The sequence below is a fragment of the Lacerta agilis genome, chromosome 16 (assembly GCF_009819535.1).
Source record: "Lacerta agilis isolate rLacAgi1 chromosome 16, rLacAgi1.pri, whole genome shotgun sequence".
Classification (NCBI taxonomy): Eukaryota; Metazoa; Chordata; class Lepidosauria; order Squamata; family Lacertidae; genus Lacerta; species Lacerta agilis.
In genome coordinates, this window is record NC_046327.1 from 16,264,486 (window position 1) to 16,281,699 (window position 17,214).

At 41.5% G+C, this 17,214-nt stretch overlaps 1 protein-coding gene across 1 annotated transcript in view; it reads right to left on the bottom strand.

Moving 5' to 3' along the window:
* The window catches only part of ZNF462 (zinc finger protein 462), a 144,795-nt gene extending 128,082 nt beyond the window's left edge, over nucleotides 1-16,713 (bottom strand). Inside the window, 1 exon segment of the mRNA XM_033173076.1 lies at nucleotides 16,575-16,713. The gene's annotated coding sequence lies outside the window, so the exon portion shown is untranslated.
* Between the last annotated feature and the right edge of the window lie 501 nt (nucleotides 16,714-17,214).

Here is a 17,214-nt window from a genome sequence, read left to right on the forward strand (position 1 = left end):
CAGAACCTCCAAAGTACCATTGCATGATCTGAAACATCATCCACCATGCTAAAAATAGTCAACCCACCCCTTGAAGTCTCAAGAGACCATCTGATATTGCAGTATAGCATTAGCAAAGCTAAGTAGACATGAACGCTTAAAATAAACATCTCCACGGTGAAGACCAGAAGGCTGTCACACCCTATTTTGCCCTCTGTGAAGTGGCTTGAGAGCTATACCTGAAGGAACATCCAGAAAGCTATTTTAGCTCGAGAACAGCAATGGCCCAACTTCCTTTTTTTATAATATGCGGTAGAGATTAAGAACAACTAGGGTAGGGTTGTCGTATTTTTCTTAAGACATGGGCTACTGGCTTCTGAGAGTTAAATGAGAGAAGGTTTACAGCCACTGTTGAAATGAGATACCACGGATGTTCCTACTGAGATTCCATTTGCTCAAGGGAATTTTTTTTCTCCCGTTCTGAGTTACTGTTAACACAGGGTCAACTTGACGAAGCTGATTGGGCAGCCATATTCAGGGACGACGAGCAGAAATACTTCTTTTTTAAAAAATAAATAAATTGAAAGCTTCTTTTAGCTTTTGGAATTCAATTGTGAAGATGATGATTAGTTTAGGGTGACTTTAAGGAGGGGTAGAAGCATTCATGGAGGACAGGGTATCAATGGCTAGTCAGCTATGACTGCAATATAGAATTTCCATATGCAGAGGAAGTATCTCTTTACATAGCTGATGGGACAAGCAGAGGCAGATGTAGTCCATCACCTCCATGCTCAGCTTATTAAGCTTCCCGTGGAATCTAGCTGTCTATAGGTATCATCACTACTATTCTTATTAATTCTGCTCAAACTGTGCAGCTGTCTCTCTGTGCGTAGAATAAAGCCAGCTTCAAACCATGGTTCAATATCCTGGCTTGTTCCGCCGCTGGCAAGTACAGTGTCCTTGCTTGGACTACATGGAAAACTATGCTTAATAAGGGCTTTTGGTTTGATTGCTCACACCACAAACAGAGGAGAAAAGGGAATGACTGTATGAGTTGGGAAATGGTTCCTTTTTGTCTTGGCTTAATAAATCTAGATGGGATCATCCGAAACCACGCCTCTGGTTAAGGAAAACAAACCGTGGTTAAAGGTTATGTCTGCACAAGGTCACTGAGTTAAAACATGTTTTTCTATTTAGGAGCAAAAAAAAATCAGTTGGGGCGGGAGGAAATCACACTTTTGAGATAAAACAATAAGTCATGTCATGTATTATTGCACAAAGCTACAAATATTATGACTGTCAACCGAATAACATAGGCAACTAGCTACGGCAATTTTAAGTCTCACTGGCTTCAAAGGGAGCAGTGCTGCACTTTATTCTCCCACAGAAATCAATGTGACTTAAAGACTATGAGAATATTGCTTTCCCCATCTCACTGAGAAGCCCTGCCCTGCTTTTTCACTGCTGGGCTCTGCTTCAGAAAAAGTTCAAAGACACAAGTCGTCAAGTCAAGGATCTCTTCCTCGTTGTCATTCCCAAGTGTAAATAAAGACCCAAATAAAAAAGTCATTAAATTGCTCAGCAATTTAAGATACAGGGTTGATTCCAGCCAAGTCATCATCATAGCATGATGACTGACATGAATAGATGTACATTAGCCATGTACACTGATGTCAGTGCGACTACTCCTTATGAGGAACGGCTAAGGGAGCTGGGTATGTTTAGCCTGGAGAAGAGAAGGTTAAGGGGTGATATGACAGCCATGTTCAAATATATAAAAGGATGTCATATAGAGGAGGGTGATAGGTTGTTTTCTGCTGCTCCAGAGAAGCGGAAACGGAGCAATGGATTCAAACTACAAGAAGATTCCACCTAAACATTAGGAAGAACTTCCTGACAGTAAGAGCTGTTCGACAGTGGAATTTGCTGCCAAGGAGTGTGGTGGAGCAGAAAGATATGGAGATCTCATACACCCCAGGTAATGTGGTTGCTGACCTTGAGCCAGACATCCTGGAGAGTGAAGTCAAATGGGCCTTAGAAAGCCTCGCTAACAACAAGGCCAGTGGAAGTGATGATATTCCAGCTGAACTATTTAAAATTTTAAAAGATGATGCTGTTAAGGTGCTACACTCAATATGCCAACAAGTTTGGAAAACTCAGCAGTGGCCAGAGGATTGGAGAAGATCAGTCTACATCCCAATCCCAAAGAAGGGCAGTGCCAAAGAATGCTCCAACTACCGCACAATTGCACTCATTTCACATGCTAGCAAGGTTATGCTTAAAATTCTACAAGGCAGGCTTAAGCAGTATGTGGACCGAGAACTCCCAGAAGTGCAAGCTGGATTTCGAAGGGGCAGAGGAACCAGAGACCAAATTGCAAACATGCGCTGGATTATGGAGAAAGCTAGAGAGTTCCAGAAAAACATCTACTTCTGCTTCATTGACTACGCAAAAGCATTTGACTGTGTCGACCACAGCAAACTATGGCAAGTTCTTAAAGAAATGGGAGTGCCGGATCACCTCATTTGTCTCCTGAGAAATCTCTATGGGGGACAAGAAGCTACAGTTAGAACTGGATATGGAACAACTGATTGGTTCAAAATTGGGAAAGGAGTACGACAAGGCTGTATATTGTCTCCCTGCTTATTTAACTTATATGCAGAATTCATCATGCGAAAGGCTGGACTGGATGAATCCCAAACCGGAATTAAGATTGCCGGAAAAAATATCAACAACCTCAGATATGCTGATGATACTACCTTGATGGCAGAAAGTGAGGAGGAATTAAAGAACCTTTTAATGAGGGTGAAAGAGGAAAGCGCAAGATATGGTCTGAAGCTCAACATCAAAAAAACTAAGATCATGGCCACTGGTCCCATCACCTCCTGGCAAATAGAAGGGGAAGAAATGGAGGCAGTGAGAGATTTCACTTTCTTGGGTTCCATGATCACTGCAGATGGTGACAGCAGTCACGAAATTAGAAGACGCCTGCTTCTTGGGAGAAAAGCAATGACAAACCTAGACAGCATCTTAAAAAGCAAAGACATCACCTTGCCGACAAAGGTCCGTATAGTTAAAGCTATGGTTTTCCCAGTAGTAATGTACGGAAGTGAGAGCTGGACCATCAAGAAGGCTGATCGCCGAAGAATTGATGCTTTTGAATTATGGTGCTGGAGGAGACTCTTGAGAGTCCCATGGACTGCAAGAAGATCAAACCTATCCATTCTCAAAGAAATCAGCCCTGAGTGCTCACTAGAAGGACAGATCCTGAAGTTGAGGCTCCAGTACTTTGGCCACCTCATGAGAAGAGAAGACTCCCTAGAAAAGACCCTGATGTTGGGAAAGATGGAGGGCACAAGGAGAAGGGGACGACAGAGGATGAGGTGGTTGGACAGTGTTCTCGAAGCTACTAACATGAGTTTGGCCAAACTGCGAGAGGCAGTGAAGGATAGGCGTGCCTGGCGTGCTCTGGTCCATGGGGTCACGAAGAGTCGGACACGACTGAACGACTGAACAACAACAGTGTGGTGGAGTCTCCTTCTTTGGAGGTCTTTAAGCAGAGGCTTGACAGCCACCTGTCAGGAATGCTTTGATGGTGTTTCCTGCTTGGCAGGGGGTTGGACTGGATGGCCCTTGTGGTCTCTTCCAACTCTATGATTCTATGATTCTACTCCAAGTATGACTTAGTTGGGTGGCTACAATCCATTATTTGGTAGCACACTGTTACGTTCAAATGTTTTAGATTATCCTCTTAGATAGTATAAAGGCTCTATTTAGTTGCAAAGCAATATGTTTTAATTCTTCAGAAGAGACTGGGATTATAAAACGAGTGGGAACTCTCTAGGAGTTGGTATACTGCTTGTTCATTAAAAACCTTTAAGTGGTTTCCAGAGAATAAAATATGCATTTAAATTATCAGAGTTAACGATAAGTTAACCTAATAAATTTCAAAATCTAAATCAAATCAGTAGTTAAAATATACATTGAAATATAAAATTACGTATTAAAATACATATCAACTTTACATATCTGGGTAGGCTCCCTAAAAAAACAAAAAAACTTTTAGCAAGCACTGAATACAACCCAGTGAAGACTGCAAGTGCAGACTAAACACTATGCGATACTTGTAAAACTTAAATCGGTTATTTAATTGACATTGACTTTAATCGATGTCTCCCCAAATCAACCTGCTACTCTAGAGTTCAAGCTCTGAATGGCATTCTTTACAAAATCCAAGCTTATTCTTTCAGATATGGTCCCATTCTATACAAAAGTGTAAGAGGCAATAAAATCCTATTCATGTTTAGCCCCACTGTCCTCAGTGGGGTTGACTTCCCTGTTGGTATGCCTAGGACCATTTTCAATAGTGGCTTTAGAAAGGAGGAAACCAACAGCATGATTTGCCATTAATCAAAATCGTGAAAATCTTGTTTGTCTGAATCCATTATGGCCCAATCCAACGGAACTGTGGAATATTTGGTTCAAATCAGTGTCCAGCTAATGAATTCTCCAACCTAGTGCCCCTTAATTAGATATTACTTTCTGAACCTTGTTTCCCCTCCTATTAAATACAGAAATAACCAACACGAATGATTTTGCAAGAAAGAGAGCATTATCATTGCTGTAGAAACAAAACCTGTCTTGCTCTGAACAGCCTGCCCATTGAGGAAGTCAACTGAGCACAAGTAGTAAGCCCTCTTCCCTATACTGTACCTCCAGAAGAATACACAGCAATACAAGGAAAGAGAAATAAAAATCTGGAATGCCAATCTCTTGGGCATGTTAGTAGGTAGGTATATATTATTCCTGGAGTAACAAATCCATTATCTCCACAACCAAGAATATGTAACCACAAGACTACATATTTTTCCAAGAAGAGGCACAATACATTATTTCACAAATTACTACACAGTGGGTAAAGATAACCTGATTGATTGCACCAATTTTCACCAAACTGGTTATGAGTTTCTGTATTTAAAACACTTGGGATGGAAATCTCGATGGGAGGAGATCAAAGTATGGAGTGCTTTGTCTGCATGTCTACATTGGTTTTATGCATAGAGCAAAGTCATTTAACCTACTGAGAGCAGCTATATGCTAAAGTACTGGGCTTGGATCCAGACTTGCTCTTCCACAAACAGAAGGGCATCTTCTCTTCACAGAATCATAGAACTGTAGAGTTGGAAGGACCCTAAGGATCACCCAGTCCAACCCCCTACAATGCAGGAATATGCAGCCGTCCCATACGGGGATTGAAACTGCCACCATGGCATTATCAACACCACGCTCTAACCAACTGAACTATCCAGAAGAGTCAGCGATCCTGAGCAGCAGCATCACTGGAGGAAGTTGGTGGGCAGGCAAAATTCACCAGTCCACCAATGTAGATATTGCTGAGCCAGATGGACCAATGGTCTGACTCAGAATAAGGCTGCTTCTTATGTTCCTATGTCCTCTGATCCTCCAGAGTAGCTCTTTGGGGACCACAGAGACTGTAGGGAGGAGGGCTGCAGAGCGAGTCAGCAAAAATAACCTCTCCCCTTCCTCCAATTGTACATCCCGTGGGTGGCATCCCATGCTATCATTGCAACTAAAGCCTTCAGACCTGTGTGTGTGTGTGTGTGTGTGTGTGTGTGTGTGTGTGAGAGAGAGAGAGAGAGAGAGAGAGAGAGAGAGAGAGAGAGAATGCATACACCCCTCAGGGTCACTAGATAGAACCAGACTTCTGAATGGCGGCCCCTCCAATGCCAAACTCAGACACAAATAGGTATAAATGAACAGCATCCATAGCCGTGGAACTGAGCAGAAGGCCATTTTGCACTCTCCAGATCCTTGCAAAAGAGGCCCTGTGGAGGGGGGAGGGGGAGTTGCTGACCAGGGGGATCAATTGCATTAAAAGTTGAAAATCCTCTTTACCAACTAGGGCTTCCATTTTTGTCAACACTTCTAGATAAGAGGGAATAGTCCTGGGAAGTGTTATTTCCAATTGAATACATAACTAGTTATGACGCAGTATAACAACGTGACGCCTAAATTCACCTTTTTGCTTCTCCCATAACCTTCAGCCCTCAGTTATAACTTGAATCTCCCCCACCCTTACGGATGGGGCTGTTTTTTTCTCTTCTTCAGCCACCTGTCCAAAATATCATGGAACCAGACAGTGTTCACAAATGACATCGCTTTCCATTTTTAGTACTTGTTGACCAAAAGAAAGCCAAAGCGGAAAGAAAATCCTTCCCTCACGCTTTGTCATCTGAAGTCTACTGAATGGAGTGGAAGGTGGGTGTTTCTTCTGAAGTCTACTGCCTTTGGGGTTATGTGTGTGTGTTTCTATAGAAAAAGCTTCGTAAAAAGATGGTCTTCTTTTTAGTGTGCCCCATCATTACCTATTCTGCTTCTCCTTCCTCAGCACAGATACTTCTGTTAGCAGAGAGTTTCCACTACACATTGCTTATGGAATGTCTTAACCTACTTTTGTGCTTGCTCAACAGCTCTGCCTGCTTTCCGCTCCTGTGTGTCTCCTGTTTCCTTTTCCTGACAGTGATCTTTGCATCCTTTGAAAGCCAACCCTGCTGTGGTGACATCAGCTGAGGTTCCACTTTTTAGGCTCTTTCCAACGCATTCCATTAATATGAGCCACGGGGTGGTTTTAACATCACATATCTTTAATTTCCTAGACAGCTTTAGATGCTTCGGGTGTCAGAAGGCTTTACGAGATGTCAAGATGGTTTCCCAAGAATGTTGTGCCACAGGTCATTCCTTTCCCTTGATAATTACTAAGTAATTAACTGCAATGCAAAGTAGTAAAGGAGGGAGGGATAGACAAAAGGCTCAGCAGGGTGGAGTATATAGCAACCATCCTCCAAATATTCAAGTCAGGAGTCCTACAGGACAGTGTACACCATATTTAAAACAAAAAACAAAAACAAAGTCCTCATAATCTGCAAAGAATGATTTGAAGCACATATAGGTTCATAGGATTATAGAGTTTGAAGGAACCTTGAGAATCATCTAGTCCAGTGGCTGTGCAAAAGGAAACAGTCCAAGTCCCCTGATTTTGCCCTGACTATGTAGTGCACTGGTTTTCAACCAGTGTGCCATGGCACCCTGGGGTGCCTTGAATGAAAATCAACACTGGCCTCTTTCCCTTTCTTTCCTTCCCTCCCTCCTCTGATGCCCTCTCGCATCTCTGCCTCCCAAAAGGCTTGCACAGCTGTTTATTGCAGCAGCAGCCCTGGCTATAAACTCTGCAAGTGAATGGTGCCTCTGGGAGGCACCTCTCTTTGGGGCGGGGGGGGGGGAGCTCAGAAATCAGGGACAGCAGCAGCAACTACCTGGAGGACTCCCAGGGAGATGGAAGAGGAGAGGAGGCTGAGGGAACACTCCACAAGTGAGGGTGTTCGAAAGAAGGTGAGAGGCTGCCAGCTCTGCAGGCAAGGGGTGACATAACTGGGCTCCTGAGCCCCACAGGGGTCCCGGAGAAAGAATGCAGTTGGTCAAGGGAGCCATGGACTCAACAAGGTTGAAAACCTCTGATCTAGGCCAACCCCCCGCAATGCAGGAATACGCAGCTTTCCCATACAGGGATTGAGCCTGCAAGCTTGACATTATGAGCACCATGTTGTAACCAACTGAGCTATCCAAAAGGACTTAGCATTCTTTAAGGACACAGGTCTTCTTGATGCTGTCCATTTCACCTTCATACCTTGCGATGGCTGGCTGATGGGAGCTGTGAATTAGGAAATCTCTGCTTCAAATCTCATCTCCGCCATTAACTTCCCAGATGGCCTTAAATGGCAACTTGCCTCTCAGCCTCCCTTCCAAGCCCCATTTACAATGTGGGGGTAATAATACTAAGGTACATTACAAGGCTGCTGTAGGAATTGTTGAGCTGGTGTCTGTGAATCACTCTGAGTAACAGGGCAAAATACAAATGCAAACATCTTTATGATAGCTGTCAAGATATGCCAATGCTTGCGTTGCCTCCGCAGTCATTACTCTCAGGAGGCGATTTTACCGAACACTCGCTGGTGGAGCTGCATGGAATTAACTAAACGCTCAAAACAACTCACTGTTTACCCGGTCTGCACAAGTTTAACTCCCAGTAAAAATAAATAAATTACCTCACCACACCTTGTCAGTGAATATTGTATCAGCAGTAATGCATTTGACTTCCCCCTAAATCAAAAACAATAGCCTTGTTCCTTTGCTAATCACTTGTACACGCCAGCCCAAAACAATGTCGCTTTTCAGAACGTTTATGACTTCCTCCAGAGGTTTTTCTGTTCTTTCCACCGATGACCAACTTGGAACATCAGAACTCACCAGATCATTTAATAAAAAACCTTTCCTGCAACACAATCTGTGCTTTCAACTATCTCTTCGGTCACGTACCCACACACACCTCAAAGCAAAGTTGGGTTGGTTAACCAGAGGAAAAGCAAAGTCAGTAGAAGCAGAATGTTTCCTTTTTGCCAATAAATACCAGATAAAACTTGGCAGCACCTGGCAAAATGCAACTGCTGAAGCTAAGGTGAAGTGATTTTGAGCAATCCCTGGAAGGAAGACCACCTAGAGCCATATATACGGCATGTAGGCTTTACAGAGATATGCCAGACATTTTTTGAAGACTATTTTTAGGATAGTTATAATGCTGGCAATATACTAACACCTTTGGCATGTACATACACCCAGCCAAGCAACTCCAAAGTTACTGATAGTTGCTGTGATTGCTGCAGTGAATGGAATTGCTGGAGGGAAAACTGAGAAGGTCTACAAGACCACTGAATGCAACTCACTCCCAAAACCTCACCTCTCAGGTTGAGTGTCTATAACCAAGCAGAGAGAAACCAAACCCTTTCACTATTACTCTACTTAGGCAGGACTCATGCTGGCAAGGGCCAACTGTGTCCTTTCAAGAAAAACAGCACTCCCAATCAGCTGATTCCATGGCTGGCACCACATAGTCCTAAACCAAGTGCTTGAGTTAATTCAACATTACTCTGGCCTTGCAGGAGGAGCTCCTCATGGAAAAGTAGCTCCCTTATGGCTAAGCTAGCACTGAAAGGACCCAAAAATCTGGGGAACCGGGTTCGTGTCTCCACTCCTCCACATGCAGCTGCTGGGTGACCTTGGGCTAGTCACACTTCTCTGAAGTCTCTCAGCCCCACTCACCTCACAGAGTGTTTGTTGTGGGGGAGGAAGGGAAAGGAGAATGTGAGCCGCTTTGAGACTCCTTCGGGTTGTGAAAAGCGGGATATCAAATCCAAACTCTTCTACTCTACTTCTACACAACTAAAAGCAAAGCTGCTCACATCACCAGTGTGAAGGGGTACACACCCAATTTATCACCATGTATTTCCTGAGGTCATGCAATTCTTCCTCACCTGAATACCTTTTGTTACTGAGCAGCATTCCAATTGATTTTTTTCCTCAAGAACAATTGGTGGCTTATGGAAGAAGAAGATGGGTGCTGTTCTTGTATTATTACTTAAGTCCCATTAAGTATAGTAAGACTTGCTAGTCACTTTTGACTTAATTGTGTCGTTGACGGGACTTGGTCACAAGCCACTTTCACCCGACTAGGGTCATGCAGTTCAGAGTTTTACTATCCAGTGGTCATGATTTGGGGAGTGGAGTAAAGTATACCCTTAATGCAATAATCTAAATAATCTTCAGGGCTAGCCAGGTTGAGATGACACTTGACTAACCAGTCAGAATTAACCATTGTTACCTATTATCTGTAGAATATTCTATAGTGTCAAGAGCTTCCTTGCGTAAGCGGTAATTGCATCATGGAGTCATCTGATAGCAATGGCAAGAGTAAAAAGCCCCCTTGATTCCAAAGTGTCGCAGGATGCTGACTCTCTCTCTCTCTCTCTGTGCACACAAATGCAACTTTCCAACTACAGCCCACCACCACCCACAAGAATGTTCTGCCCTCTCTTAAACTGGTTACACAACGTGGTCTACTTCTTCTTAATGAGATAGCAAAAAGTGCTGAGAGTGGTGGGCGATGACGCCAAGGTTGCAAGTTCAATCCCCGTATGGGACAGAGGCCTGTTCCTGCATTGCAGGGGGTTGGACTAGATGATCCTCAGGGTCCCTTCCAACTCTACAATTCTACGATTCTAATTAAAAGAGGAACAACCAACAAGTGCCCAAGAGTCAAGTCTACCAGCCAGCCCACTCCACTTGCTGTGGACTGGAGAGCCCTTGATGTGAACAGGCACGGTGCTCTACAAAACTACTAGTCTTTCAGTAGGGAGCCATTATGTAATTAGCCAAATCCTGTCCTTCGCTATTATTTTGAAAATAACAATGCTCTAACCACTTGACTAGCCTTTGGCATATTTGACTGGTCTACCAAACTATCAAGTTTATTACCAGCTCATCCTGCATAGATCCAACTGAAAATGTAAACACCCAAGTGCCTTGGCGCACCATTTTTTCCAGTTTAGAGCACGCAATGCAGTTTTTAAAGTCTATTTGTCATAGTGCTACATCAATTGTCACAAAGTTCTCCCATTTCCTAATTCCGTACTCTCTTGGAGGGGGGGAAAAAAGGAAGCAGAAGAATGCCTCGGAGATGACACCAACAGATGAAGTCAAGAAATAATTCAGATGCATCTCTGAAATTCTGTTCCCTTCAACCAAGAAGATAGCTTAACTTAAGATAATTATCTTCTCTGTGCCTTCCCCCTCCTCTTTCTTCTCTCAGCACTGGCATACAAACCATGCTATTTTAGCTTCTTTCCTGTTCTCCCAGTTCTTCTGGAACATTTTATTTTCAACAGTCAACTCATCTGGAATACTGCCATAGTGAAGTTCATCTGTTACGATGTTAACTGTATCTCTCCCAGCAGCAGCTATCACCTTTACATTCAAGAATTTATTATCACTGATATATATATACACACACACACACACACAGAAAAGACATACGCCTGCTCTACAGACACTTTCACCCCAACACCTTCACCCAGAATTGCATATTCTTTTCCTGGTTATAAAAAGAAGAAAGAGAAATGCTGAACACTTTTAAGATTTCCTAAACTTCAAAAGAAACATAGAATGGTTAGAGGAAGGCATACACAGAGATGATGATGATGATAGATAGATAGATAGATAGATAGATAGATAGATAGATGATAGAAGGACAGATTAAAAAAAAAAAAGAACCCGGTAACATTGCAAACTCTTGCTATCAGAAAAGTGCAAGTCTGAAAGGAGGAAAGATCAAAAGCAGACATCCCCAAACTCGGCCTTCCAGATGTTTCGGGACTACAATTCCCATCATCCCTGACCACTGGTCCTGTTAGCTAGGGATGATGGGAGTTGTAGTCCCAAAACATCTGGAGGGCCGAGTTTGGGGGGTGCCTGATCAAAAGTGTTAATGCAACAAACAAACAAAACCTAAGAATTGCCTTCCTCAACCAGATCATAGCCTCAAGGTGCGCATCTGTCTGTTCCCAATAGTATCCAGGCGGATGCCTCTGGGAAGCCATGGAGAAACTTCCTTCCCCATATCTTACCCTGCACCTGACCTGATAATCAGAGATGTCTACCCTTTTGCTATGGATAAGGTTAACTCAGTTAATTAATTTCTTATCCACACTTTACTACAAGGTCCCAAGGCGGGTCACAACAATAAAATATGCCATTATAAAAATAGCCATTCATGGGTCTATAAATCCAGTTACAGGTGGGTAGCCGTGTTGGTCTGCCATAGTCAAAACAAAATCGAAAATTCTTTCTAGTAGCACCTTAGAGACCAACACTCAGTTGGTCTCTAAGGTGCTACTAGAAAGAATTTTCGATTTTGTTGGGTCTATAAACTTGCCTAAATCTTCAGCCACCTATGCTTGTGGCTCCTGTATTTCTCGTAGCCAAAGACTTCATGAGTGCTATCATGAGCTTCAGCATTCAATGTAGCATTCTGTATGCCGCCTTACTGTATTTTTTACGGAAGTGGGGATTATACATTTATAAATAAATTAAGTAATATCCACCCATGGTTCGGATATTTAAGTACTGGCTGTGCCGAATATTCTGGGGTTCAGTAAGTGACAAATACTTTTTATTTAAGTGCCTGTTGCAACACTGATGTGCCGCATGAACTTTCTTTCACTCGTATTAAAAAATAGTCTCCGTGAACTGGTCTATTCATCAACTAGTACACTGTTGCGATGACTCCATAATTACTCATTGCAAGGGGGGGGGGAGGGTTTCTTTAGTTTGTCTAAGCCAGTGGTGGCCAAACTTGGCCATCCAGCTGTTTTTGGACTACAACTCCCATCATCCCTAGCTAACAGGGCCAGTGTATTTTAACATTTGTTGGAAGCCACCCAGGGTGGCTGGGGAAGCCCAGCCAGATGGGTGGGGTACAAATAATAAATTATTATTATTGTTGTTGTTGTTGTTGTTGTTGTTGTTGTTGTTGTTGTTGTTGTAATTGTAGTCCCAAAACAGCTGCAGGGCCAAGTTTGGCCACCTCTGGTCTAAGCAATGCCCCAACTTAATGCAACAAGAGGGGCTGCCATGGGTGTTGAAACATTAAGCCACCCTGTTGGATGCATGCACTAACCTTTGTCTCTTGCAAAGCCATTAAATCATCGATTCTCATGCGTACAACATTCTGCCAATATAATGGCAGTGACATTTTTCCAGGGATGGAGTAAGGATGCGCCAGGATTCCCTGATACAACTTGCGCTCCAGCTGGGAAGTGACAGAGGAACTCCCCAAAAATACCATTCCCTAGAAAATATGGTGTGCTACCCCACAGCTGCAAGGGAAATGCCTACGCCTTGATTAAGATGACATAAGTGTCTATTTCAGTACAAGAGTGAAACGTGCCTCGAAGTTAAACGCAAAAAATATAACAACCCTCTTGGAATCATACAATTGTAGAGTTGTAAGGGACACTAACGGCCATCTAGTCCAACCCCCTTTCAATAATAATAATAATAATAATAATAATAATTTATTTCAATGCAGGAATGAATGAACTCTGTTCCTAGCATCAAACATTTGGCCTGACCCATCTTCTTTTCCTTGTAGAAATCACCACCATAGGAGTTATCTAGTGCAACTCACTTCTGTTACTGGAAATACGACACATCCCTATTAAAAAAAAAAAAACAGCCATCCAATTTGGGGAGAGTGCTGCAGGCACCCAAATAAAATAGCTTTCTAGCCATGGTTGTTGTTATAATACTCACTGAGAAAGAAGCAAGCGGTCAAAAGACAAATTAGTACTTCCTCAAGAATCTGATACAATCAGTACCTATTAAGCATGGTTTTCTTGATTTGTCAGCAGAAGATAAGGATCCTCTACTCCTTCAAGTTTGCTCTTTGCATCCTCTTAAAGCCTGGTGAACTCTTTGGTTACAACTTAGCTAACTAGAGATAGACTTGCCCACCTACCGGTACTTCCTCCCAGCCTCAACAATGAGTGTTAACCAGCATTGTGCTTGAACTTCTGTCTTTTCATAGATATTCATCAATACCCACAAATTTCATTCTCTTTGTGTTTTCTCACAGTTTTAATGACAGACCTGTGTTCTTCAGCTTCATTGGAGAAATTAGCTACATTACAGAGAGGAAGATTAGTAGAGTCTTAAATCTGGTGCAATTCTAAGTGTGTAATATTGAATACAATACATAGAGGCATTGCAGAAGTTACCTCCACTACCCCACACCCAAGAATATATATTTCGAGAATATTCTCTTTGACTAGCCTACCTGAAAACTTGGATTAGTATAAGACTTCAGTACTTCCTTTCTAGCAATAAAACTACTTTCATTTCTTTCTACCATTAATTGTCACCATAAAATTCCATCAGGCCAACTGATATTGGAACGCAACTTGTCTCCATATATAACTGTGATACAATTATTTCATTTTTAACCCTCCTAAGTTCATAAAAAAATCACCCCACTAATCATATATCGGGGTCACATACACCAGCATTTAGGGGTTTTAAATAAATAAATAAATAAATGGTATTTGGCAATATAAAATATAAATATGAAATCTTATTAAGGATTATCACTTACAGTACAGAGAAATTGCAGGAAGCACAAAGAAGTATACATTTCCTACAAAAGAGATGAAAGATTCCTATCAAGGATGACATCTAGATTCAGCAGTGATAGTTCCTTTGAACTCTAATTGACACTCACATATTTTTCCTGCAATTCAAAATACACCCAAGGATCTGAACAAACATCAACAAATGTTTAACACCTCCTTAACAGCTACATTAACACCAAATTAGTGGGTCTTTTTTGTATTTTTTTAAAAATCACTTTAGGGGTCATTTAGACATCCCTCTCCCTGAACTCAGTTTTACTGAAATTCCATTTTAATGAAACCCTTAAATTACAAACAATCTCAGCTACAAACCAGGTTTTGAGAAAACTGTTGAGTGATATACCTGGTATTGTAGGAGAACACATGAAGTATGAAATATCACAGGTTGTAGGAGAAAGTTCTCCATTTTTTACATCCCTTTGGGTAAATCTGAGTAGCTTTTGACTACTGTTGACGTTGATCATAGAGTATCAAGCTAAATCTTCAAAAGACCTACATTTTCTTCCACTAGTTTCTGTTTTCATCATCTCATTATGAACATGGCAAATTCTTCACCTGGTGGAACATTCATGCATAGGATAACAACTGAATGATATCGCTGATTTCCATGGGAAAGGGCGATAAATAAACTACTTCCCTCCCTCCCCTCATCTCCCCAAGACAAACTCAGCCACAAGCCCAAAATGGAAAGGAATCCCAAAAATAAAATCAACTCACTGAAGAAATAAGTAGATAAGCAGCCAGTATGTTATGGGTGCATGAGTAATTTTCTCAAAGAGTCTCAAAGCAAGCTCGAACACCAGATCACCTGACACCATCTCAAGCACAATGGATTGCAGTTCACATATTCCATGCAAGTCAAGAGGGACCATCAAGTACTGAGACACACATGTGCAAATAGCTCTCAGAAACTCTCTTCTCTTTTCTGAGCAAGAAGTGTGATTGCGGTGTTCATGCAAAGTGAACAGCACAGCTTTTGATGGAAGTTGTCCTAGTCAAAGTGGTTTTTATTAGCAAGAAGAGTCTTGGGCTTTTGCTTGTTTGTTTGTTCTGCAACACCAGTCACCAACCACTGATGATGAAACCATGAGTTTAAAACAGGTCTCTTGCAAAAGACCATTTACCCTAACTCTACCAATTGTCCTGTGTATTTAATTCTGCCTGTGCTATCTTTACCTTCATATATCAGAGAGAAACCATCCATAACTCTGAAACAGGTAAATCAAGTTCTTAAGAACAGATATTGTGCATATGAGTAGATTCATCACGAAGAGAAAACAATAGCAGTTTGACTCAGTGTCTACTAAAGCAAATGAAAAATGGAACTCATTGGCATCAGCAAGCAATGGATTGGGCCTACCACAACATCATTAAAGATTATGCAATAAATGTCTTGCAGTGAACCATTGTGCTTTGTTCACCAGCTAGAAAGAACTCAGAAGTTTGAGAAAAGAAATGTGCAACCACAACCAAAAGTTAACTAGTAAAATCAAATATTCCTCAGATTTAAAAAATAAATAGATAGGGCTAATGTTTTATCAGTAACCTAGATAACATAGATAAAGCCACCAAGTTCTATCATCCAAAATTTAACATTTTCAGAAATTACCATTTTGTTGATTGCATATAAATTCAAGGTGGGAGTTTCCTTATCTTATTGTTGACATGAAGCTATCTTTGACATACACATATATATCTACATTTCTATCACTTAAGTTTGCTTTTGCAGTTTTACTATGGAAACTCCTCTCAGTATTTCAAATATTTTGGCTACCTCACTTTCATTATTTCACCCTCTGCTTACCAACTTCTCAAAGAGAGAATTAATTACACTCTTAATATTCATGGTCATTGTTTTGAGGCACAGTAAAGTGTTAGGCTGGAGCTACTGTTGATGACTCTGCAGATTTAATTTTTCATCAACTTTAGATGACCCTAGAGTATTCCTAATTAGAAGCTGGAAACAAAGGTGAGAAGAAGAAAAATACCATATTTTTCTGAATTGCCATCACATTGTTGAAATATTAGCACCCCATAATTACATCTAAAAATAGAATTCATGTTCCAAGCAAATGTCAGCATTTTAAAATCTCGCCAATTTCAATGGAAAAGAGTTAAGTGCATGCTTGCTACAGTCCTGCACACAACTTACCTGGGTGTAAGCTCCACTGAACTCAATGGGGCTTTACTTCTGTGTTAGATATGTATAGGATCACACTGTAACTCTTCCATGGAAATCAATGGAACTTAAATGTACTTAGGTTTGGCTGGATCATAATGATAATTCTAATGAAACTCCAATATTTGTAAGCTCCATAATTGATGTTTAGGGTCAGGTTTAGGAAAGGTGGGGGGAACAATGAGAGAAATTCCTCCATGAATTACAGAGCCTTTAAGATGCCTTATGGAATTTCAGAGATACTCATAATTGCATGATTCATTATTTTTTTAAAAATAAAAATAAAAATAAAAGTACATACGCAGCTCCAAATTATTTGCCAAAATTGCAACACTTCCAGAAGATACCATCAATTGGAATGTCCACTGCGAGGCTAACACAAAATTTGCTTGATTGACATTGATTTCATGTCATTCTGCAGAAGAACACTGTCAGGCTCATCAGATATTTAACTATTCCTTTCCCCAACCCCCCAAAAAATAAAGCACATCTTTGGTCAACTGAAGCAGCCTCTTGAAGGCCATGAAGTTGAACCCAAAAGTTACATCTAAAAGGGGTTGGTTTCAAAAATGAAACTATAAAAGAAGCAGGGGGGAAATATGTCCTTTTGAGCACAGGTCTCTCACTCTCTGTCTGTCTCTGGAGAATCTATGAAAAGAATCTATGAAACTTCCTCAAATCGTCCATTTCCTGGAGTCAGAAAGAGAAGAGACATCAAAAAACATTGCTCACTGGAGGGGAAAAAATGTCAAGCCAGGCTTTGCCAACAAAGCTTCAGAAAAAAAAATGGAGAAACATCCATAATTGCATGAGCACTTCCCATCTCAGCTTTGTCTACTGGAAAAGCCTGCCCTTGCTCTCCCTCTCCTCCATTTTCTGGTGGAGCTAGAGAACATGACATGGCTTACCTGACTCAGATCACAGCCCTCTGTCCAACTATTCACTTCCTCTTAGACATGC